The following is a 26,925-nucleotide window of genomic DNA, read 5'->3' as shown; positions in this document are numbered from 1 at the left end:
TAACACAGGAAATAGCATTATCACCTATTTTTTCATTTCCAAATAGAAGGAGTTCAAAAGAAAGTTCGATGTAGTCCTGAGGACACAGACACAGCCAGAGAGGCTTACTGTGGACATTACCATGCTCTAATACATTCTTTTTCATGGTTATTTTGGGTCAAGGTGGTGGCCAAAAAGGAAGTTCTAAAGTATATGAAATATTTCTCCCAAGCACGTCTCTAACAGTGTGAGCCAGGGGTTGTTACAGCTGGTAAACTCTTCACATCTGGTTACACCTGGCCCACTTCTCACATTTCCCTCTCTTTTTCCCAGCGGTGTCTGCCGTGAGCAAAGAAAAAAGCAGAAAGTTTCTAGAACACTGTTGGGTGTTACTTGTTACCTTTCTTCTTTGCTTGTTTTGTAAGCTGTTCTGGAATTTAAACTGCAAGCTACAAGAGGTGCCATCTACCCTCGGCGCACAGGGTCTCAGAATCCCAAAATCCTGGCGTACTAGTCATCGTTGCCCTCTGTTCACACAATGCATATTAGCATCGTTGTTGTATGTGTTGATGTCTAGCTTTTAATTTCATGAAAGTGAAAATTATGTTCACTCTTCTGGAAGCTAGAGAAGTTAATATCTGTCTTTTCCCACTGCAAAAATCTCTAGAGAATTCTCTTTTCCACCTCGGGTCTGAAAGAGCTATCAATTTTGCCTAGCTTGTTTACTCTTTTCAGCAATGATTCATTATTTTTCTCTCTTTTTACTCTGGTCAATGGGAGGAGAACAGTAAAAAATTCTCCCAGTGGTTTCCTGCTTCTAAACCCTTGTAGTTCTAACATGGGGTCCTCCGGTCAGCAGCTTCGACATCATCTGAGAACTTGACAGAAAGGCAGAAGCCCAGGCCCCGACCCCAGACCTACAAACTGTCTGTACTTCGGCAAGATCCACAGGTGACCCTCATGCACATCAAAGTCAGAATAGCTCTGTATCTCTCTGCAAAATGAAAGAGAAAAACAAAACTTAGCCCACTTCCATTTCCTTAATCCGCTAAGTGTCAGGCTCAAGGAAGGGCAGCCGAAGAGTTGTGTTTAGCCTACCTACAGGATTATATATGGAAGCCTGTACTCTATATTGGGGTATCAGCAGCCACATTTTCAAAACGACTACTTCATGGGGAAAGAAACTCTCTGGCATAATTCAGTAAACGCACGAGAGCAGTGAAACTCACTTGGGGATTACAAGTGTTCCTGGATGAGACGAGGAAGGTGCTCCAGTGTTAAAACCATGGGTAAAACAGAAAGCTTATATACATGCTTTAAAAAAAAATGTTTTTTGAATGCAAAAGGGAAGGCACACCATCATTTGCCTTTATTTGCAGGTCCCTGCATCCTCCCTTTTCCAAACAAAATCTAAGGAATTCTCATGTTGGAATTTTCCCTGTTAGTAAAAATTCTGTGATCATCTTAGATGTTGCTATAGAAAATGTATAATTAATGGTGTGAAGTGGTTTGTAAGGGAACATTTTATCAGAAAGTACAAGCGAGTAAATGAACTCTTACAATTCAATTCTATGCTTCAGTTTCAAATATAATATGCAAATATCTACCCTCTAAAACCCCATAAAATGACTTTCTGAACTCTATTATCCCAGGTTTAGTACAGTGATTAGACTGGGTCATCTCCTCTACATTGTCAGAAACTGTGCTATTTGGTAATTATCTAATTGCTGTTTTGTTTCCATTTTGATTATTTTATTCTCTGTGTTATTATTTTAGCATTGGCCTCAGACACATTCTTTCATATTAAAATTCCATTTGATTAGCTTTCAACTTTCTCAACCACACATGATGATGGGGTTTAAATCAATGTATCCTTCTATGTTTTGGCCTATTTCTTTGTTCCAATTCAAGTGACAAAAAAGCTATTTATTTGTCTGATGACTATTATCAAATATTTCAGAGTGTGAGTTGCTGTTATTCAAGGGAATTTAAGACAACAAACATGTACTTAACAAGTAGTAGTGAAAAAAACTACTCAAAAAGTCATAACATTTTGTATTTTTTGGTCTGGAAGACTAGTTACAGATGTTACAGACATACAAAAGCATATTGTTAATGGAACATGAACCTGATTCCACATGGGCGACTTGACATTCTCAAGGTCTCACAGCCACTTTGAATAAGCTACGCCTGAAACCAGTGGTCAATTTCTTTACTTTAAAAAAAAAAAAATCCAAAAACAAAAAACACTGAAATCAAGCAAGCTATTTCTAGCCCCCATTTCTTTAACTTAGATAATCAAAATGAGTTTAATAAAACCCTGTCAACCAAATATCACATTATGCATAATAACATGTATCTCAAAGGTTATATTAAATGGGAAGATGAATCTGGGAAGCTAAGAGAATTAGAGGTCATGGCTCAATGTAAAATCACCATGGAAACAGCTTTCATGGCCAATTTGTGGGGAGATGTCAAAAGGCAGTAACCTGTGACTTCTTTTTTTCCAAAGCCTTGTCTATGAAGGTTACAGGTTCTATATCTGCTTTCATGATGACATTTGTCTATGTTTTTGTAGGTTTCTATTCTGACAAGCACAAAACCCTGCACCAAGTTGAACCTGTCCTTTGTGAGGAGGCTGTTCAACAGAAGAGCAGCATAGCAGTCTGTCTATTCTTGCTCCACATTCAGCTAAATGCCAACTCTGATCCCTTTGAGATGGTGAACAGGCTGAACTCAGGGAGAGTGTCATCTCTCAGTAGCCAAGCTTCTTCAGAGAACCATGTGGTGAAACTTCTTGATTAAGGTCATGTTCTTAGTCCATGGCATCACTTTTTCTGTAAGCTAAAAGATTATTTATCTATCTCTGTATAAATAGAGGTAGAAATAGAGAAGATAGTGCTTCAGGCTTCTATCTCCAAATCATAAAACCATGTAAAAAGAAATTATATAATTCAGATCTTAGTTTTACACTAGCTTACGTTGTTTTACATTGGAGTCTTTGTGATACACTTGTATTTTTTTAATTTTATGTGAATCAGGCATGTATCAAAAGACTCCTTTTAGTTAGCGTGACTGTATTTTACTGTAAAGTAACTTTTTATCTCTGCTTTGCCTAGTGGATAGAATATTTAATTCTAGTCATTGCCAGTCATCAATTTTAGATATTTTATGAATTTGTGTGTCATTTCCAAAGACACTGGTATTCAACTTTATAGACTTGGGTCCAAAACTATGTATCCTTGGATGGGGACTCACACCAAGTCTAGACAGAATTACTTTTTGCAAACATGGATAGACAACAAAATGTTGTAAGGCGTCACTGTAATGTGTTCATGGCATCTTTTCTTAGGATCTTCTTTAATAAATGTAACATTATATGGGGGCACCTGGGTTAAAGTCTCTGCCTTCGGCTCAGGTCATGATCCCATGGTCCTGGGATCTAGCCCCTCATCGGGCTCTCTGCTCAGCAGGGAGTCTGCTTCCCCCTCTCTCTGCCTGCCTCTCTGCCTACTTGTGATCCCTCTGTCAAATAAATGAATAAAATCTTTAAAAAAATACTGTAACATTACAAGTATCATTACCTAACCTTTTGGTTTTCAGTCTAACAGTCCTATATCACTAGTGTGCTGATAGATTGCTTTACTTCTAGGGATAAATTATAAATCATGTTGATTAGATAAACTAGACACTTTGGATTTTTATTTGTTTCTCCATGAGTTATCTATTAGATCTAATAAATAATCTAGTGAGATGTTGAATTTAATTATCTTGTTTCAATCCTTATTGCCTAAATGGAGAAGGTGGTAAAAGCATTCCATACTCTTTACACATAGTCTATAGCTTAAAATATTTTAAGTCTTCAAGGGTACTTACATTTCGACTTAAAATTGTGGCCAAGTATTGCAGTGTCAGTACAAGGATACATAACTCCAGAAAAAAAGTTCTCTTCCAGTACTACACACCCATTTAGTTTTTATCCCAAAGATCACAACTTTCATCTTCAACTATTTCTAATATAAAAGAGAATTGAAACCACTATGAATTTAAGAACATTGATCCTTTGGAAAAAAAAAAAAAAGAATCGTTAACAAATGAAAGAGGAAACCATTAATTCTAACTTCAATTACTCTTCATACCTAAAATAATATTATGGCTATCAGGAGAAACTCTTTTTTTTTTTTTTCCAGGATACTTCCCTAAGGGATTCAAAATAAATACACTTTTTAAAAATGGAAAGCATTTTTTAATAGAAAAATATATTTGGCTTACAATATTCCAGTATTCATGAGAGAATGTATCAATTGCAATTTCTGTTGCATTTAGAAAATAAATATTTAATCCTAATATACCTAAGATAAAAAGAGAAATTAACCAGTAGCTAATGAGATTTTCTGGTAAATCGTAAAGTTGCCTGCCTCATTTGGTTATTACAGCTTTTGAAAGAATTGTTACAACTTCTGTTTCACATATTTGAGAAAATCTGTTGAAGAACTTGTACTTTAAATGTCAATGAGATGGATAGTTTCCCCCCCACCCTGATATTTTGTAGCTACACAGGCGTCTGAGTACAAATTCATTTTGAAAACTGTAGTATTTCTACATATGGCCTTTAATATGACAATCTGATTTCTTTGAATATGCTATATTCTATAAATTTGTTGTTGATACCATACAAATTTCTCAAAGTTTCAAATAAAATTATATTTTCTATAAGTAATCTTTATAAAAGAAAAATTATATAAATATATTGAGTTTAAAGAATACCCAAAAAGAAAGGAACCACTTCAAATGCTTTAAAATATCATAATTAGATTTGGATTCCTGAAGAAATGGCCCTAAAAGTGGGGAGAAGAGGTAAAAACTGATACAAGCATATTGTTAGTAGTAGTGCGGAATTATTTTTCTTAAATACAAATGATTTTTCTAAGTAATTATGTTGGTGTCTAACATGGGGGGAAAAGATACTGATTACTTACTTAAATTCTGAATTTAAATTGTTATCTTATATTTGAACTCATCATATATTTTAAATTTTAATGCATATTTCCCAGCTCTATTAAATGAAGAGGCCTAGAAGCACTTACCAACTCAAAAGGAATAGGCACTGTTATAGGCCACACTGTGACCTCTAAATATCATTTCTCAGCATTAAAAACAAAACAAAACAAAAAAACACGAATTATTAGATTTAAGGCCTGGACTGGAAGTGTACAAAATAGGAATATCCTCTCATATCAAAAGCAAGATAACTATGGAAGTTTACAAAGTCATGTCAAAAGGATTCAGAAAGCAAATTAAATAGGCTATCATGGGACAAAGTTGGGGACATTTAACCATCAATAGCAATTTTAAAAATGTATTCAACCACATAAAATGTTTAAATCCAAAAGGTCGTAATGGTATTCAAAGACAACAAAATTTCATTGAATATTAACAAGAAATCAACTATTATTCTGAAAAAAGGTGAACAAAATTAAGGAATAGTATTCTTCAGACTAACCAACTAGATGATGAAGGAAAGATCATCTTTATAGTTGCTTAACAGTTATAAACCAGAAGGAATAAAATACTTAGGAATAAACCTAACCAAGGGAGGGAAACTATGAAATATACTGGAAACTATGAAATATAAAGATGGCACAATGAAATAGAAAGGTATTCCATGCTCATGGATTGGAAGAATATTGGTAAAATGTCCATACTACTCAAAGCAATCTTGCAGATTCAACACAACTCTTATCAAAATAAGAATAACAGTTTTCAAAGAACTGAAACAAATAATCCAAGGGCGTCTGAGTGGTTCAGTCAGTTAAGTGGCCAGCACTTGATTCCAGCTCAGGTCATTATCTCAGGGTCCTGGGATGGAGCCCTATGTTTGACTCTGCACTTGGCAGTGAGTCTGCTTGAGGATTCCCTCTCCCTCTGCCTGTCCCCCCTCTCATGTGTACTCTCTCTCAAATCAATAAATCTTTAAAGGGGGGGAAAATAAACCAAAGAATCCTAACCTTGGCATGGAGCCACAAAAGACCCCGAATAACCAAATCATCCTGAGAAAGAAAACAAAGCTGGAGGTATTACAATGACAGAATTGAAGATATAATGCAGTGCTATAGGAATCAAAACAGTATGGTACCATCACACACACACACACACACACACACACACACACACAAATAGACACATAGATCAATGGAACAGGATAGCAAGCCCAGAAATAAACAAACGCATATATGGTCAATCTGTAACAAGGCAGGCAAGAATATACAATGGAGAAAAGAGAGCCTCTTCAACAAATGGTGCTGAGAAGACTGGACTAACTACATGCAAAAGAGTGAAACTGGACAACTTCCTTTTACCAAACACAAAAATAAACTCAAAATGGATTAAAGATCAAAAAGATAACATAGGCAGTAATCTCTTAGACATCAGCCGTAGCAACATATTTATGGATATGTCTCCTCAGGCAAGAAAAACAAAAGCAAAAATAAACTTTTGGGTCTACACTGAGCCAAAAAGGTTTTGCACAGCAAAGGAAACCAACAAAACAAAAAGGCAACCCAGTGAACTGAAGAAGGTATTTGGGAAATAATATATCTGATAAGGGGTTAATATCCCAAATATATGAAGAACCTATACAACTCAACACCAAAAATCCACAAATAAATCAAATTAAAGAGAACCTGAAAAGACATTTTTCCAAAGAAGACATATGGATAACCAACAGGCACATGAAATGATGTTGAAAATCTCAATCATCAGGGAAATGAATGAAAAACAACCATGAGATACCACCTTAACACCTGTCAGAACAGTGAGAATCAGAAAGACAAGAAATAACAAGTGTTGCCAAGAATGTGGAGAAAAAGAAATCCTTGTACTCACTGGGAATACAAACTGGTTCATCAACTGTGGAAAACTGTGGTCTCTTCAAAAAAAGGATATACGCACCCTTATATTTACTGCAGCATTACTTACAACAGCCAAAATATGGAAGCAACACATATGTCCATGACAAATGAACAAAGATGAGTGTGTGTGTGTGTGTGTATACATACATATATATGTATACACACACGTACATATAAATATATACATATACAAAAAATACAATGGAATATTATCCAACCATAAAAAAGAATGAAATCCTGGTATTTGCAACAACATGGGTAGACATAGAGGTAATCATGCTAAATGAAATATGTCAAACAAATGAAGACAAATACCATATGGTTTCACTCATATGTGGACTCCAAAAAACAAAATGAACAAACAAACAAACCCAGATACAAACCCATAGATACAGAGAAGTGATGGTTGCCCAAGTGGTGGGGGGTAAGATGGTTAAAACTGGTGAAGGCCCTGGGGGAGGTCAGGCTATCAGTTATAGAATGAATAAATCATGGGGTTAAAAGGTACGTGGCATAGACAATAGAATCAATGATATTGTTATAGTGTTGCATGTTGACAGTTGGTAACTAGTGATGAACATAGTATAATATATAGACTTCTCTAATCACTGTGTTGTACATCTGAAACTAATTTAACACTGCGTGTTAACTATACTTTAATCGAGAGAAAGAAAGAAGGAATGAGAAGATATTACCATTTTAAAGCCTTTAAAAAATAGCAAAAATAGGGGGCAATGTTTTCTTTTGTTAACTATACCCCCAAATTTTTGTCACTTCTTATGGATATGCACAACAGCACTGTGAATGAAGTCTAGCCAAAAAGATGCCAAATCTTTTTCTGATCAATCCTATACAACCAATTCATAGAAAATATAAAGAATAGATATGCAAGTTAAATGACAACACAGGGATGCAAGAAACAAGACCCAGACTTGTAAACTTTATAGAATATGCAACATGGTTTCTTAAAAACAAAATTAGAAGAAGGAAAAGAGGAGGAAGAGAAGAAATGTGGTCAAAAGTACAAAAACTTCCAGTTACAAGTACATATTAAGGATGTAACATGAAGCATGAAGACTCCAGCTAACACTGCTACAGGACCTATTTGAAAGAGAAAATACTGAGTCCTTACCAGAAGGAAGAAAAAATGTTTGTTTTTTTTTTCTTCAAAGATTCTATCTGTCAGAGAGAGCAAGCACAAGCAGGAGGAGCAGCAGGCAGAGGGAGAAGTAGGCTCCCCATTGAGCAAGAAGTCTGATGAGGGACTTGATTTCAGGACCCTGGGATCATCACCTGAGCTGAAGGCAGAGGCTTAACCAACTGAATCACCCAAGCACCCCAAAAAGTGTTTTTCTTGTTTTTGCTATTTATTTTATGAGATAGATGCTTTCAAAAGTATCCATTTATACTCTTGGATATCAATTTAAATAACATTTTAATTTGAAATAGAAGAATTTTCTAATAGTAACCAGTATGATTGAAATTTCTTTTAATTTAAACATTACTATGCCCAATAAAAAGAAAAAAAAAAAAACAAAGAAGGGAAAGCAAGGGAGAATAATACAGGAAAGAGGAAGCCTTTTTAGAGAGTATAGTAAAACAAGACAGGCAAAATACTTGTTTTTCAAGCTGAGTGATGAGTGCATGGGGAATTCTTTGTTGTTGTTACACTGTTCTTTTTCCCTTATTTGAAATTACCTAGGATAGAAAGTAAACAAGGAGGTATGTATTGTGATGAACACTGGGTGTTATACACAACTAATAAATTGTTGAACACTACATCAAAAACTCATGATGTACTATATGTTGGCTAATTAAACATAATAATGGGGCACCTGGGTGGCTCAGTGTGTTAAAGCCTCTGCCTTCAGCTCTGGTTGTGATCCCAGGGTCCTGGGATAGAGCCCCACATCAAGCTTTCTGCTCAGTGGGGAGCCTGCTTCCCCCTCTCTCTCTGTCTGCCTCTCTGCCTACTTGTGTTCTCTGTCAAATAAAATAAAATCCTAAAAACAAAACAAAACAAAACCAAAAAACCCTAAACATAATAATAAAAAAATAAAAGTGTACCAAAAATTCTGAAGCCTCAGCATCAAAAATCATGACTTAATTGACTTGGAATAGCACCTAAATACTGTATTTTTTAAATATTTATTCAGGTTGACTAATCTGTATCCAAGTTGAAAATAACTGCTTTAGGTTTTACAGAAAAGGGGCATTTTGATTAAAAAAAAAAGGCTTTCATGAAATAAAAGCCTCCACTATGTTTTTACTTTTTTAAAAAAGATTTTATTTATTTATTTGTCAGAGAGAGAGTGCACAAGCTGGGAAGTGGCAGGTAGAAGGAGAAGCAGGCTTCCCACTGAGCAGGGAGCACAGTGCAGGACTCGATCCCACGACCCTGGGTTCATGACCTGAGCTGAAGGCAGATGTATAGCCAACTGAGCCATCCAGGCACCCCTAAATTGACTGTTTTTAATCACTGTTCCTTTGAATATTTTTTCAACCCTATCTTCTTTTTCCTGTTTAGGGACTCCAGTGATATGAATGATTAATCTTTTGTTATATTCCTTGAAGGCTCTTGAAGAGCTGTTCATACTTGTGCACACACAACCAAGAAAATACAGTTTATTTTCCAAAACCATACAAAATTTAAAGATAAACTCTAAAGAAAATGCAAAGCTAAGGTCCATAATGGTTAATAGGAGAAAGTTTCCCTATCTCAAAATTATTTCATTTGATGTCTAAGAATATGTTTACTTTAAAAAATAAACTGTAAATGAATAATTTCAAAGAAATTAAAATCATTGTACTCAGAGATATATAAAATGGACATGTCTAAAATTATTTAATCTATTAATAATGATCAGTAAGTTGTTACAAACAATTCAATGGAGACTGCAAAGAACAGACACATTTATGGATTAGGAATATTTCCATTTACTTTAATTTTTTTTAAAGGAGAAAGGGATTAATAGGTACACATTTTTAGTTACAAAATAAATAAGACATGGGGATACAATGTACAGCATAGGGAATATAGTTAATACTGTAACAACTTTGTATGGTGACAGATGGTAACTAGATTTATCATGGGGATCACTCTGTAATGTACATAAATATTGAATCACTATGTTATACATACACCTTAAACTGACATAATATTGTATGCAAACTACACTTCAATTATAAAAAAAAAATCTGGCTTCTTCCATAGTTGGGGAGGGAAGTCAGTTGAACCTTCAACTAATGGAATCTTTTTGAATTTTTATAAACAATTAGTCTGCAATGTTATCAGTTTTCTACAATTTACAGATTTCTAAAACCTCTCTAAGGCAATGAAAGCATGGGGTCCCCCCTAGGATTGGAATTAAATCTAAGCTCTGAAGGGACATGCTCTGAAAAAGGCATAGTTTTCCCCCAGAAGCACTTTTTCTACACTGCTGAGAAACTCATGAAAAAATAAAAATAATATTTAACAATACTCTGTGCATCTACTCAGGGTGATTCTTCTGTAGTTTCTTGATCCTTACAGCACTCTTCACTCTTGAACACTGGTTTGAACTGTATGAGCTCACATGTATGTATATAGTTTGACAGAGAACAGTGCTGTAAATGTATTTTTTTAAGGTTTTTTTTTTTATTTTTTTGAGAGAGAGAGCACACAAGAGGGGTGAAGGTCAGAGAGGGAACAGACTCCCTATTGAGCAGGGAGCCCTATGCGGAACTTAATCCTGGGACTCCAGGATCATGACCTGAGCCCAAGGCAGTTGCTTAACTGACCGAGCCACCCAGGTGCCCTATAAATGTATTTTTCTCTTCCTTATGGCTTTCTCAATATTTTCTTTTCCTTGGCCTACTTTATTTGAAGAATACAGTGTATAACACGTGTAACTGAAAATATGTGTTACTTGGCTATTTATTTTATCAGTAAGGCTTATCAGTAAGGCTTTTTTCTAGTCAGCAATAGGCTCTCAGTAGTTAAGGTTTGGGGGAGCCAAAAGTTATACATGGATTTTTGAGTACAGAAGGGGTTAGCACCCTAATTCCTGCATTGTTCAAGGGTCAAGTATAATATTGGGGGGGGCTAATATTATTTTAGCATATTTTCTAAACATACTAAACCTAATATATAAAAAGTAAAAGGTTATAAGAAATGCTGGACTAGAGATTTATAGTGAGATGTGGCCTGGAGATAAGAATTTCAGAGTTAATTACTTATTTATTTATTTATTTATTTATTTTTATTTTTATACTTTTTTAATTTTTTATAAACATATATTTTTATCCCCAGAGTTAATTACTTTTTGATGATTACTTTGGTAATTTTGCTTAGAGCATTATTCTTTGGTTTAATACTCGTGCCTAGTTCAGTGACTTGTCTGGTCCTTAGGTACTATCAGGCCTCCCACTAGCAGTCTCATTTCTGATTCTATCTAAATCAAATTTCTCATCTTCCTTTATGCACTTGCCATAGTAGGAGGAGGCTTAGGCAGAGAGCCTCAAGAATTGTTCTCCCTCATTCCTTTAACTGCATATACCTCTCCAATGGTTAGTATTATTGCTCCCCATTTTCAGAGATTTACTTTTGACAAATATGATCAAGAATGAGCAAACTCATCTTGTTCTATGACACTTCTTCAGTTTCTTTGATCCTGTTTGGCTAAAAACACTTGACCCATTATGATGGTGGAACACTTTTCCCTTCACCCTTTCTGCCTTGGAGTCTTGGCCAAATACAAGTGATGGCAGCTGACTGAATTCTGTGCCCCTCGTAAACAGTAATGGTTAATCTCTTCAACTTGGGTTTTCTGAAATCTCTCGACTTTTTGTGATCTAGGAAATGACTTAAAGAAAAAAACCCACCTTTCTCCATATGGCTTAGATAAAACTCCAGATGACCCCCTTATTTACCTATGACAAGGCAAGATACAGACTCTCCAGATTTTTGTTGTCTCATAAATGATTGGCTCAACTCTTTATTTCCCAGCTATGCTTTCCCCAGCTGAAACCAGCTAGACACTGAGTGACTACATATGTGAAACAGGCATGATCAGAGTACTTATAAAATAGTTATCTGACCGATAGTCTGAAGCAATAGACCCAGGAATCTGGTTTGCTACCTGAAGTAATCAGCCCAGAAAGCTAACTCACTCCCTACAAGTCAGATGTGTAGGAAGTCAGACTCTAATAACCAGTCTATGAAGCCAAACAATAACTCTTACAAACAACTGATTCCACATAGCCAGAACTTGATTAATCACTGACAGTCTTCTTAAATTTTGTTCTCCCTTCCAGTTGGGCACCAACCAGAGAAAGTCGAAATATGTACCCCTAACTGATAACGTAGGATGTCTCACTTCTACTTGGCCAGTCTATAGAATTTCCATGGTAACAGCCCCCTGTAAAGGTCTATCTGAAGCCTTCCCTTTTTTCCACTACAAAGTTTTACCATTACCCTGCCTTGGAATTTCTGCCAAATGCAAATGATGGTAGCTAACTCACTTGCAAAGCAAGCTCTGAACCTTCTCTTGTTCTTATTTGGGTAGTCTTCATTCATTTCTATAGTATAACCATGTCCTGACAGCCTCAGATGCCCCTTAAAAAAATAATACAAACAAACAAACAAAAAACTCAGGGCACCTGGGTGGCTCAGTTGGTTAAGCCTTCAGCTCTTGGTTTTGACTCAGTTCATGATCTCAGGATCCTGGGATGAAGCCCTGTGTGAGGCTCTAGGCTCAGCTGGGAGTGTGCCTGAGAGTCTTTCTCTCCCTCACCCCACTGCTTCCCATCCCCCACATGCTTGTGCGTGCACTTTCTCTCAAATGAATAAATAAATCGTTTTAAAAAACCTCAGCTCTAAAGTCACCCCACCTATAACTTACTCCTTCCTATACCAGTCCAAAGTAAAACCAGCATACTGATATACTCTGATCTTCTAGGCAACTGAGTATCTGGGGTACACTCCCGATTGCTGTAACCTGAAAAACATTTTCCACTTTTTCATTTTTCCTTTCTATAATCTGGATGCATATTTGTATGCAAATATGAAGAATACAGTGTATAACACGTGTAACTGAAAATATGTGTTACTTGGCTATTTATTTTATCAGTAAGGCTTATCAGTAAGGCTTTTTTCTAGTCAGCAATAGGCTCTCAGTAGTTAAGGTTTGGGGGAGCCAAAAGTTATACATGGATTTTCATTTGGAAAGATCTCTTAAATCATGCCAACTTCATGTAAATACAATAATAAGGAGATGCGAGAATAAAAAGAAAGTAAGGAGTAAAAGTCTGGGAAGGGAAGGAAGAAGTTGGAAGAAAATAGCAGGGAAATGATGTTCAGTTCTTGAACACAGGGAGTTCTTGTGTCTAAACTAGAGACAGAAAGAACATTTAATTTGTAAACATCTGTGATACACTCTGTGGGGATTCTGTCTCATTCAAATACAATTTTCTGTCATTTAAAGAACATATAGACAATGGCTTCTGCTTTCATTTGATCTTGTGGTGCAAATTAAAGTTGAATGTCCTCTTCAAGAATTTATAAATCCAGGTTAGAATAGGTGGGTAGTTAATTTTCTGCTCCTTGTATTTATGTATTGCTCATTTCCCAAGGGTGAAGGAGAAAATTGAGATGATCTTTGTCCACTTTTATACTACTGATACCTTTAATTTACCCAATAAAACATTGTGTTTTGATGAGGGATTTTTTTTGGGGGGGGGAGGTATTTTTAGCAACCACAATGTGGCAGGCACTATGTTTGGAGCTGGAAATTCAAAGATAAATAAGATTTAGTTATTTCTGCTCCCAAGGAGCTTCTACTTGAATTTTACAAACAGACTTGGAAAAAGATAAATAAAAATTCAGTCTACATTTTTTTTTCTCATTTTAGAGTATTTTATGCATTTTAATGTTAATTTCATTTTGCTACTGAAAATCTTTTTTTATCATATATATGAAGTTAAACCAGCATAAATCTCTAACATAGAACGACTGTTGGGACTCCTGGGTGGCTCAGTAAGTTAAACATCTGTCTTCAGCTGGGATCATGATCCCAGGAGTGCCCCATCATGTTGGGCTCCTTGCTCAGCGAGGAGCCTGCTTCTCCCTCTGCCTGCCACTCCCCCTGCTTATGCTCTCTCTCTCTGACAAATAAAAAAATTTTTTAAATCTTAAAAAAAAAAAAAGAACCACTGCATTCACATTTCAAAAGGATCACCAAAAGGAAAACATTTTAGACTAAGAAGAAAACTCACTTTTTATACAGTTCAAAGAACATAGTTCACAATTAATAAATTCATCATTTTTATCATTCAGACATAAGCACCTTTTCACGATTCATTTTTGGATAATACGGGTATGTAATCCTCAAGTACATGGATATTTCTTGTATTTGAAACACTAACCTCCCGCTCATAGTCCTGACCTTCAGAGGTTGGTTCAGTTTATGTTTGATAAACTGACTATAAGGAAAAGATCCTGCTCTTTTCTGTCTGCGAGTTCATATTAAAATCTCAACTGCATTTCTTTCAAGACCATACCGTCACCGATAGTTACTCCTTTCACGGCTAAATGATTATAATCAGCTGCTCACTGAAACTCTTGTTTGCTCTTGAATGATTCATTTCTTAACCAAGAATACATCGTTTTGGGCAAGTTTTATAAATGAATAACATGTTCTAGTTATCAATAACAATGAAATTCTTAAGTAGTATGCTTGATAAATAGAGCCTTGATTATGAGAAACGTAATCTCCTAATTTTTTATGGCCTACTGAGAAAATGATTATTAGATGTGGTGAAAATCTCTACTGAGCACTCACTCAGAGCCATGAAAATCTATACTCCAGCAGTGAATATGTTCCATTTAATATTTCCCTCCCTTTCCTCCCCTCCATTTCCCTTAATCAAAAGGAGAAACACTTTTAAAAGCCATCCGCAATCTGTGTGAAACTTTCCAAGGAAAGTTTATTGAACTGTGTGTTCTGTTCAACTGCTCTCAGAAAAACATTGGCAGCTACCTCCAGGTGCAGTAACATTATAATGGCATTCCTTACCCTCCTTGATCTCTTGGTTTATGCTTCTCTAACCTTCTGGTGGAAAAAAGAAAAGAAGAAAAAAGAAAACTCCCAATCTGGATCCATGGATAATTGGCAAATGGCAAAAGGGAGACTCAATTAGCTCAGATTATTAACAGAGACATGCTGCATCTGGTCATGGCTGAGTCTGTTTGTCCAGAAATATCTATTAAATCAATGATTAAAATCAAGACCCGGCAGCTGTGCATCTCTCCACATACGACCCTGTTTCTCTAATGGATGAAAATGCGCTTAGTTTCATTTGAGAATTTTTTCTTCTTAATTATACAACTTAAAGTCAAGATTTGGAAAACGGAGAATAACCTGGAAAAAGACATCTGTACATGTTTATTTAAGTTTTCCCTCTTGAATCTCGCCTCTGCTGTGCTAGGATGATGTAGAATGAGAAACAATCTGTATTCTTGCCTTTTGCTCAGAGCCCTGAAGGAAAACCTGCTGGGATTGGCTGCAGATGGTTTCATTGCGAGAGAAGAATGTGCCTGCTCTTGGCTGCCTGTTCTGTACGCATGATCAAGCCCCAGTCAATGCTTCATGTGCCTCATTAACTGTGGGACAGGAAGAAGTATGATGCTCCCAAAATACATGCCCTTTTCTCTTGCTAAGGCCAGTATTATGAAAGGAAACACTTAAAAAATTAGAAGTACTGCTATTTTTTTTTTTTTGCTAGCAAATTCCGTCTTCCTTTATTGACTGAACAGTGAATAGCTGACAAACTGTTATTATAAAAAGAGACGTACACTCGTGACTGACTTGTTTACTTTGAAGCGGATGACAGTAGAAAGGAAAATGCACCAGAATTTCTTAGGACCTTGAACATGAAGTGCATAAGGGGCTAAGATTTTACGATGTAAAGTCAAAAAGAATGAGTATATGAGGGAACCAGAGAGTTAAATCATCTTAAAGCTTCTATTTGCCCATGGCAATTGTGCATTAGAGTATGTACGGAGTAAAATTTTGCCACTTGAAGAGATCTAAAGCAGTTTTAAATTTGCTTAGAGTTTCCCAATGTAATTAAAACATTTTAAAAATTATTTAAATGAAGGTAATTAACATTTATTGAACTCTTGCCATAGCCAGGTGCTTTAAATTTACATATAACTTTTTATTCCCAATAATATTACAAAGTAGTTATTCTCATCTCATTTTATAGGCAAAGCTAAAAGATGTTAAGTGCCTTGCTCCAAATAACTTGAAAAAAAAAAAAAAGTGGGGGTTGGGTAAGCCAAGGTTTTCTCCAAGGCCAATGAAAATCCTAAGCCTTCTCTGCTGCATCACAGGCTAGATGAGCATGGAGACAAAAGCAAGATCAAGAACTCTTTTGGTACGGATGATTCCTAACCAATGCACTCTCCCACATCATAGTACAATGTTTATTAGAATATTTAGAATAACCAGTTTGCTCCAGTAGGAAGCCAAGAGCAAAAAGAAATAGTGATTTTTAGAACTAGGGATTAGAAGCTGTATTGTTTGATGAAATAATATTTATGTTTTCTACTATTTTTATTGATTCTTAAAGTAATATCGCATGATTAAAATACAAAATAAAGCAGCCAAACTAAGTGAAATTCAGCAGGCTACAACCCATTTCCAATCCCCAAAGGCAATGATGCTCAAATCACGGTTCAGTTCTCTTGATTTATTTTAATTATATGTTTATTCATTTTATCTATTGATTTACAACTTTAGATAAACTCTATTGGCTTCCCACTAAAAATGCATGGTAACTTATGTAGCATAATACCCTTTATCTCTTTCCTGTCTCCTCTTAAAATGCCGATAACTATATTATAATCTGTTCTGTTGCAACACGTGTGTCTGCAATATCAGATCTTCTGTGTGATACTAATACACAGAGGAATAATGTTAGTATCCATGTGGAATTTGTTCATACTTAGTAACCACCCCCCCGCCCTAGGAAAGTGAAGGCAGAATAACAGAAGTAGACCTATTTAAAAAAAAAAAGCACTTTGCTCTCCACCATACAGGAAAGAAGCCCTTTCAGCTCTATTTTAAGAAAATTCACTTTGAACACCTGTATGTAGCTCTTTCCCAGCTTTCCCCAATCCTGGCAGGTGGTTCTGTTTGTCCAGAACTCCGCTTCTGTCTTAATGTATCCTCACCATAAAACAAGGGTTTCCAAGCTATTGCTTCTGTACATTTTTAATATCCCTTGAGGAAGCGTCCAGAACCTAGGTTAAATTATCTGTTAATTATCTGGGCTAAATATGTTTTGTTAGTGTTCAAGTTTAGAAAGTTACATGATTTCGACTTCCTCTATATTTTTTTCCTCACACCTTATTTTTAAAGAGTGTGATCTTACAGAACAAAAATTACGTTGTTTTGTTTTTAAGAACACATATGATGTAGTAATGCAGAAAGCCCTGTATTTTTTAGTTACGCTTTTACTTTACTCTGTAAACTTGATACTAATATAAAATCTTATTTTCGCTGCAACCAATGTCACCAACATTCTCTAATCCTTTCTTCCCTTGGTTGATGTTTACTTCCCTTACGCTTTCCTCCTTGAACTTTTTTAAATGCTTTCATAAGAGACAATTTTCTTTCTTTTTTTTTTTTTTAAAGATTTTATTTATTTATTTATTTGACAGACAGAGGTCACAAGCAGGCAGAGAGGCAGACAGAGAGAGGAGGAAGCAGGCCCCCCGCTGAGCAGAGAGCCCGACGCGGGGCTCGATCCCAGAACCCTGGGATCATGACCCGAGCCGAAGGCAGAGGCTTAACCCACTGAGCCACTCAGGCGCCCCAGGAGACAATTTTCTTATCTTGAAGGTATTATAGGATTCTTTTTAAAAATTATTTTTTATTTACATTCAATTCAATTGACATAGTGGATAATTATTTTCATAGGTAGAATTTGTGGTTCATCAGTTGCATATAACAGCCAGTGCTCCTTCCATCGAATGCCCTCTTTAATGCCCATCATGCAGTTATCCTACCCCTCTACCCAGCTCCTCTCCAGCAACCCTGGTTGTTTCCTAGAGTTAAGAGTATCTTATGGTTTGTCTCCCCCTCTGTTTTCATCTTATTTTTCCTTCCTCTATGTTTATTTGTTTTGTTTCTTAAATGCCACCTCAAACTTCCTACTCCTTTTTTTTCTATGACCTTATGTTTTACCTTTCTCTCTGAAATTTAATAATTTTTACTTCTCAGTATTCTATTTATAGGTAGATCCTAAATGTTGAAAACATTAAGAGATTTGCATTATTACGCAACTACCCTTTGCTGGAAACCCAAGGGAGCCATGTTTAGGCTGTGATTATTTTTCTTTCTTTCTGGCTTCAAAGACATAACCACTTTGCCAATAAAATGAGAATGTTTTCTGGTGTCAAGGTCAAACATATTCTCCTTCCTATATTCTATGAATTCTTCAAAGTAACACTGCTTATAGTTTGCTTTATAAATTGAACATGACTTTTTCAGTTTTTATTTTGTTTTCTTCTGGGTTTCTTTTTGTGTATTCATTTTCCTAATATCCAAAAATTTTTTTCTCACTTTTTTTTTTTTTTAAGAAGGGCAATCATAATGCTTCATTAGGTTTTTTTCTGGGAAATTATTTCATTAGTTTATTGAAGACATTCTTCTGGTAGCCCATTTGCTGTCTTTTCTCATTTGGATTGATTGCTTACTAGACTGGAAAGGAAATGATCAATCAATCATCCTCTCTCACTCTCTTGATCAATCATGAAATCTTATAACACAAGTGGCTCTTTTTGATACAGTGCATTTCTGAAAAACTATTTGAAAAGCAAATCATCTAAGTGTTTGTACAAGTTTCTTTTTCATATCTATCTTCTGTTTTTAAATTTGGTATCTTCTTTTTTCTCATTTGATAAGTATTTTTTTATTAAAATTGTGATACCTTGTTCCATTGCTTTCTAGCTTTCATTGTGGACTAAAGTCAGATGATACTTCATATGATGATCGCATTCCCCTGAACAACCTTCCCCATATTTAACACTGATTAGCACCAAGTCCAATGGACGTGTTTCAGTCCTCACCTTGTTTGTATCCCTATCAGAATCTGACACTGATTTAAAAACTTGGATTATGAAACACTACCTTCCCTCAGTGTCTGTGAGACTACTCTTCTAGAGTTCCTTAGAGATACCTGCCAATTGTGTCTGTGTTTGCTTTGTGACTGACTTGTTCTTTGTTACCTGGTTACCTATCTCACCTTGGTGCTTGGTCTACTCATAACCAGCCCATATTCTAGGCTTTCCTGATGGCCAAGACAATGTCTTTGCATCCAGAGTTATAATTACCATCTATATATATCATAATTACAGCCATCTTCACAGCTCTAGGACAATCGGAGCTCCTGACTCCTCTCTTTCTATCCATTCTCTGTCTCCCTTTATTACAGTATTCATACTCTTGGTCAACATGCCTAACACTTGAAGTCATTTTCTACAAACATATGCACATACACACAAGCACTCATTATATAATTATATAATATAATCATTATATAATTTCCACATCCAGGGTATTCTGTCTCAAAGAACAAAACTAATAATCATCCAACTTCTCAAGCCAGACGCTTAGAAAACATTCTTGACTCCTTACTCTTCACCACCTCTTATATCTAATCTATGACAAGATCCTGTTGGTTTTACCTCATAAATTTCACTCAGTCCACACTTTATCTATACCTATGCCACTCTGGTCAAAGCTATTATGATGACTTATTTGGACCATTACTATAGCCCCTTTCTCTAGTCTATTTCGCTTTTGACAGCTGGAATTTACTTTGTTTTGAAAATAGAAAATGCCACTATATCACACAATAAGCTTAATATTTCTCTATAACTTGTTGTTCTTTGGATAAAACCAGAGCAACTAACATGCCCTGCTAAGTCCCCTATTGTCCCCTTGTGTCCTACTTACCCTGCACCCCCCTTCCACACCATGACTTCCCCATTCAGTTACCATCACCTTCACTTTTTTTTTCTGTTTCTAATTTAGATTTCATTCCTTTGTAATAAGAGACATTTAAGTTTTTCATCCATTTGCAGGGAATAATCTTTTTTTTTTTTTTAAAGATTTTATTTGACAGAAAGAGAGAGATCACAAGTAGGCAGAAAGGCAGGCAGAGAGAGAGAGGGGAGGAAGCAGGCACCCTGCAGAGCAGAGTGCCCGATGCGGGGCTCGATCCCAGGACTCTGGGATCATGACCTGAGCCGAAGGCAGAGGCTTTAACCCACTGAGCCACCCAGGCGCCCCTGCAGGGAATAATCCTTGCTCATATTCCATCACATAAGAATTCATGGTTTACATTCTCAGTGAAATTATTTCTTCTATTCCTACTTCCTAGGTTATATTAATTTTCTTTTTTATGTAAATTCATAGAATCTTTTCTTTAGGTCACTTAATTCAATCATGATGTAATCATAATGTAATCATGAAGGTACTGCTGTGATTATATAATTAATTTTTGTCTTCTCTACCAGAAGTGCCTATGAGAACAGGTATGTATCTGTTTGCTCATTGCTTACATTTACCACATAACCTGGAAAACAGTAGACACCTAACTTAAAGTCTGCAAAATTAATTAGTCAATGAATGAGTAAATACAGGAAGCCAAATCCAGGGATTCTGAAAGATGAGAAGATTTTAAATCCATTTTTTAATACAGTGATTAAAAAGTTCAAAAACTATAGATTGTCTTTTACTTTTATTTTGCAATATTCCTCTTAATTGTTTTCAGGATTTTTCCATATTATCTAAGTTACTACCAAATATGTATAACACATAGTTCAGATAATTTTTACCTACTAAAAGAGGAAATTAAAAATATAGCTTTTATTTGCTTAAAATATTATTTATTATTAAGATAATATTAATAGTGAGATTAGCATAGTCCAAGGGAGTTAGAATAATTGAACAAAGAAATTGAGAGATTTAATTTATGTCCATTATAGGTCTGAAGAATAAACTGCAATAATATTTAATACAGAGATTGATATATGTCACAAAGTTATGTGATGTTCTATTAACAAATAAGGAAAATAAGTAAATGGCATGAATTAACCAAATTTATGAGTTTGTGTGGAGGTATGATACAAATACCATTTAATAATCTCTTCTATCTGATTGAGATCCATCATACCATGATAGCCAGATCTTCTTAACAGAATAGCAGCTACTGCATTTCTGGCTTAGAAAATAGTGAAAAAAAGTATACAGACTTAAAATAGACATATATTAGATAATTTTGCATATATAAATACAGCCAACAAAAAGGCATGTATGGTTATATTGTTTAAATGTCTTATGAGTCTGATTAGTCAAAGTTTCTGAAAGAAACTGATTTTGAGTTTGTTCAAGCTTATTTTGTTCAAAGGGATATTAAGGTCAGGGAACTCAAGGGACCATCACTACCTTAATTGTGAGCTCTTAATTTTAATTTTCTATCTTTGTAAGCAAAAAAAAATTGCTATGTAATAAATAAAATGGAATTTCTAATTTAATAACTCTAATTATAAACTTATTATGAATCCAATAAAAGAGAAGATGAGAATAAAGAAACAACAAAGATTTAGACTCTAAGAAAGGACTTTAAACCAACCATTTTCATGTAAATCATTATTTTAGTCAAAATTTAATTAAACGCTACACACAAGATTCGTTATGGGTAGTCCACTGAATGTCAACATTAGGAATATTATTTTAAAACATGTGAAGACTAGACCAACTAACCAAAAAATTGCTTTACTTTCAGTGTTAATCAACATAGTAAACTAAGTTGTTTAGAAAATTTTAGGATATTCTTTCTACCCTTAACTGAACTGATCAAATTTTATTTTGTAGAATGAATAATCAAGATGGATAAGGCTTAGGTAGGATGAGCAGAGGTAATTTTTTGTTTTTGCTTTTTACTATCCCAATATGTAGTAGGTACTAGTTGAAATGTCATTTCTCTTAATATTACTCAAATTTCTAGCTACATTTAAAAAAGAACATGTGTATTCTCCAAATTCGTAAGATGTTACCATACTCTTATTTTTTTAATTTGTAAAAAATTTTTTGTCCTTTACAAAATATACATTTTTAGTCATTTGCTTAGGCATGGTTCTTATTTCTTATAGTACAACCATTTAAACTCTACTAGTTAACTATAGTAATAGAATGCTTTTTAAAGTAAATGCCATTATTGCATTAATGAAATTTTTTAAAATGTATTTTTATATTTTCCAAATAAAATTCCAAGAAAGATAAAGAAAATTAAGAAAATTAAGGGGAATTTTGAGTAATTTCTCTGGAGTATAGTCCTAAAATGAGATTTTTCTTCTTTTTGTGATATTTTTAAGTTTAGATACATTGTTTTCATTTCTCTCATTATGATTATTGGTTTTTGAACTTATTATTTAAATCATTTGAGGGGCACCTGGGTGGCTCAGTGGGTTAAAGCCTCTGCCTTTAGCTTGGGTCATGATCTCAGGGTCCTGGAATCAAGCACCGCATCGGGCTCTCTGCTCAGCTGGGAGACTGCTTCCCTCTCTCTCTCTGCCTGCTGCTCTCCTGCTTGTAATCTCTCTCTCTCTCTTTGTCAAATAAATAAATAAAATCTTTAAAAAAAATAAATCGTTTGAAAAGGAATTATTTCACAAACAATGGCATTTGATCGGAACTCTATTATTTGGGACATGAGGCACAAATTTGATATGACATCTTCTCATACAACTTTTGCTGATCTCTGAAAGGCTCACATAAAATGCTTGCCTGATTTTATTGTCCTGTTTACCTCTATTGTAACTCAGTGAGTCAACAATAATTACTGAGCCTTCAGTGCGTACAGAAAATAATTGTAAGAAAAAAATTAAAAAGAAAGAAGATGTAACACATATCAAAGCAAATAAACAGTGTATTACAGTTATGGCATGAAAATACCACACCCTATGCCAATTTTGAGGAGTTTTATATTCCAAAAAAAAATTTTCTGTTCAGAATTTCAAAAGGTTTTCTTTTCTTTAAAAAAATGAAATACAAATTAGTTTTAATCAACATAGAGTGCTAATGTTTGTGGATAGTGCACTGTGTTGCTTAGATTGTCACTTAAAATTTTAATTAGGAGATTACTCCTTGTGTAGGATAATTGAAGTTCACTTTGCCCAGATTTGAAGATTGTCTGCACTTGTGCTATTTTGATAGGAAATCATAGACCTCTGAGATTGCAGAGGCTGAAGAGGAATTTTGTCTATTTCTGTTACTTTAGAGCAAACTAACTACGAAACAAAGTTCCATGTAAGGGATAATGATATTTACTGACTATATCCAGCAAAAACTTCCATACACTATTTCACTTAATCTCCAAAACAAATCTTAAATGTGGGTATTATTAGCATTTGATTTATAAAATTAAATATTAGTTTTCTTAGCATAATATTGGCATATGAACACTAGAGATGTGTAAAATTCAATTGAATAAAAAGAAAAAGAAAATGTGTCATCTATTGTCCAACCACCCAGAGACATTAACTTTTAATACTTTGGTGTATCCATATACATACTTTAAAAAAAAATCATAATGGGAAAAAATTTTATTGGTTGCTTATATTTTGAAGACATCCTAACATTCCCCCTTGATGTTAAATATTTTCTGATCACTATAATTCACATCAATAGTGTACCTATATTTATTAAAACATAATTATTTAACCACACTATTTTGTGTCTGGCACATTATTTAAAATATTATTAAAGAGTACTGCTAGGTATAAAAAATTGTGAGTGTAATTATTGCCATTTTAGAGATAAGGTAATTGAGATTCACACTATTTAAGCTACTTAACTACGACTCTTGTGTTTCCAAACCTTGGATCCTGATTTAAATACTTAAATAAGACTATTTTCTTATTACAACCCTTCTACATGCTGTTGGTAGATACTGCAACAAATTTATAAATGTATTTTAAAACATATAAACAATGCAATCCTGAATTTCACCACTCTGAATCAAACCACTGTTAAGATTTTAGCATTTGCTTTGCAGACCTGTATTTTCTATTGATTATTTCCTTAAACTATATTAGTAGAGGTAGCATTACTGGAATAGATAGTGTGAACTTCGTCTAGCTCTTGCTAAATATGTCACATGCCATTCATTAACATTCTATCAACTTTAACTTCTATCTACAGGGCAGGAAAATACTGCCCTGATGAAAAGCTCATAGAACACTGCCATTTCTTAAAATTTGTTATTTAAAGATATTTTTATTATAAAATTTTTATAAATTTATAAAATTTATATAATTTTACTCTAAAATCATTATAACATTTAAAGATAATATTTTGCTAATTTTTACATCTTCGTTTTCTGTATTGTTCAAAGTTAGGCCACTGTTCATAATAATCAGTAATTTTAGTTCCTTTTTACAAAGACATTGTCTTTAACCCATTAACTGGCAGGTCACTGTTTTGTCCAACATTGTGAATGAGGTTTTCATATCTCTGTCAAATTTAATACATTTCCCCAGTTTGTAAAAATGTTTGAAGATTTTGTAATTATTGATATGTTCAACAATTGCCATCTAATATATATAATAAGTCTCTATGCAGAGCTTGTTTTTTCACAACCTTTGTGTCCCCTTTTCTGCATTTAAAAAAAATATATCCTGTGGATTTTAGCTTTGTCTTTATTAATCCTTGCTGTAAGTTATACAAGCTCTGTTTTCTTGCAGAGTCTACAGAGGTTGTCCTTGAAACCACCTCTTTTCCACCTGCATGCTGGCCTCACCTCCCAGCTGTGACCGTTTGCAACTACAGCAGGATGGGGTTGCAAGCTAGGAACAAAGGCCCTTCTTTGTTCCTCAGATGAAATCATTAATCACCAGGAATTAGTGCATCAACCTCTTAATGAAATTCAAGCTCTCACTCTTGGCCCGCTATTGTCCACTGAAAGGAACTCTTAATCTCACCTCTGCTCTTCCTAGGAATTCAGAATGTAATCCACAGTTTTATAAGGCCTGCACAACCTGGCCCATGTCACTATTCTGCCTTCATCTTCTACCTCCACACTTCACCCAATTCTCCATGTCCTTGACAAACTAGCCTTCCTTCTGTTGGTAATCAGGGTGATGGACAAATTTCACATGGAAATGATAGCACTATTTGTTTCTCCAACTTTCACTTAATGGTCAGTTTATAGTCCTTTCACAGGTTGGTTGAAGGTTTTACTCTCCTACTTCTTCCCCAGTGGGGTCTGAGACCCATCGCCCCAGTATCTTTTCTCCCTAATACACTTGTCTACCCTCTTTGACATCTAAAAAATTCTCGCAGTGGATAATAAAATTCAAGATTAGTAAAATAGGTCCTCAGAAATTTCCTCTGAGACTTATCCTGACTTTGGTATTTATTATAGTAGAGGTCAATAAAAATGGCAGCACACACAGTCTCATTAAAACAGCCTGTTACCTATTTTAAAATGTACCACTTTCATTCCTGTCTTGGGGCTTTTGTAATTATTTCTTTTGCCTGAGAAAGTCTTTGTATAATTCATACCTAAATTTCACACTCTTTACATAGAAAGGACTTCCTAGATCATTCTTTTTTTTTTTAAGATTTTATTTATTTATTTGACAGAGAGAGAGAGAGAGAGAGAGAGACAGCAAGAGAGGGAATACAAGCAGAGGGAGTGGGAGGGGGAGCAGCAGGTTTCCTGTGGAGCAGGGAGAACAATGTGGGGCTCCATCCCTGGACCCTGGGACTAGGATCTGAGCCTAAGGCAGCCGTTTAACTACTGAGCCACCAAGGTGCCTCCCTGGATTATTTTATATTAAGTAGTCATTTAGCTTCTCTTCTAATCACCTTCTAAATTCAATTATTCTGTTTTTTTTTCTTAAAAATATTTAACAATATCTATGATTTTCTTATTTTTTGTATGTATGTTTATTGTACCACCATCTACTGCCACAAAAATTGCCTGTGAGAACAGAGATTTTTTTCTAGCTTACTTCTCCTTTTCTCAGTATATCTGTAATGGTTCTAGCCTCCCCATGAGACAGGCACCAATGATCATTTGTTAAATAAATAAGTGAATTAACTCCTAGTGTCTAGTTTGCTTTCAGTGAATTCCTGTATCTTCTCAATGGAAAAGCTCTTAATAATTATAATATCAAGAAACATGAAAACAAATTTTATTTTGCCACAGATCTTATCCTTATTCTTTATGCTTTATGTTTTGAGAAAATGGTCATCGAAAATGCAACATCCCACTTTTGTTGCCCTCCCTTTTATTGCCTATCTTTCCCAAACTCTATTCTCACCAAACATTTCCATTTTTAGTTATGAGTAATTTCTGACCAAATATAGAAATGACAGCATTGAGATATGACCATAAAACCTTAACAATTCCAGCTGCATAAGACTGGTTAGCCAAGTAACATAAGTGTCTGTGTGTATGTGTGTGCATATGTGTTCCATTTTTGAATATGGGGAGGTGTCATTTAGGATGAAAAATTAGTTTATTTCCATTATCCAGGAGAAGTAGTTTTGTTCCACCTAGAGCAGAACATTAAGTCACCAAAGAGCATCATAAGTTTTGTATTACTTAGAACATATTCCTAGATTATGGCTATTGGTTAGAATCCTGTATTTTTGAGGGTGAGAAGACTGTGACTATTTGAATGCTCTCATGTTTTTAATAGAAATGACAGTGAGAGGTTAGGAGACTATAAGTCAAGGCTGCTGCCAGAGAGTCACTTAAATAACTCAGTTCTCTTCTAATACTTCCCATTTCACACACTTGATGCCTCTTCATACTTCATACTGCCCTAAGTCATATCATTCTTTAAGACCAGTATTCATTATATACCCATGATATACCCATGATACATTGCAACCCAGCTATCAAGAAATTATGAATGTAACTGTTGGGTCAGTGGCTTTGGGAATGCAGGAGGAACAATAGAAATGACCCC

The sequence above is a fragment of the Mustela erminea genome, chromosome 15, assembly GCF_009829155.1.
Source record: "Mustela erminea isolate mMusErm1 chromosome 15, mMusErm1.Pri, whole genome shotgun sequence".
NCBI classification, from domain to species: domain Eukaryota; kingdom Metazoa; phylum Chordata; class Mammalia; order Carnivora; family Mustelidae; genus Mustela; species Mustela erminea.
Note: the sequence above shows the minus strand (reverse complement) of the source record.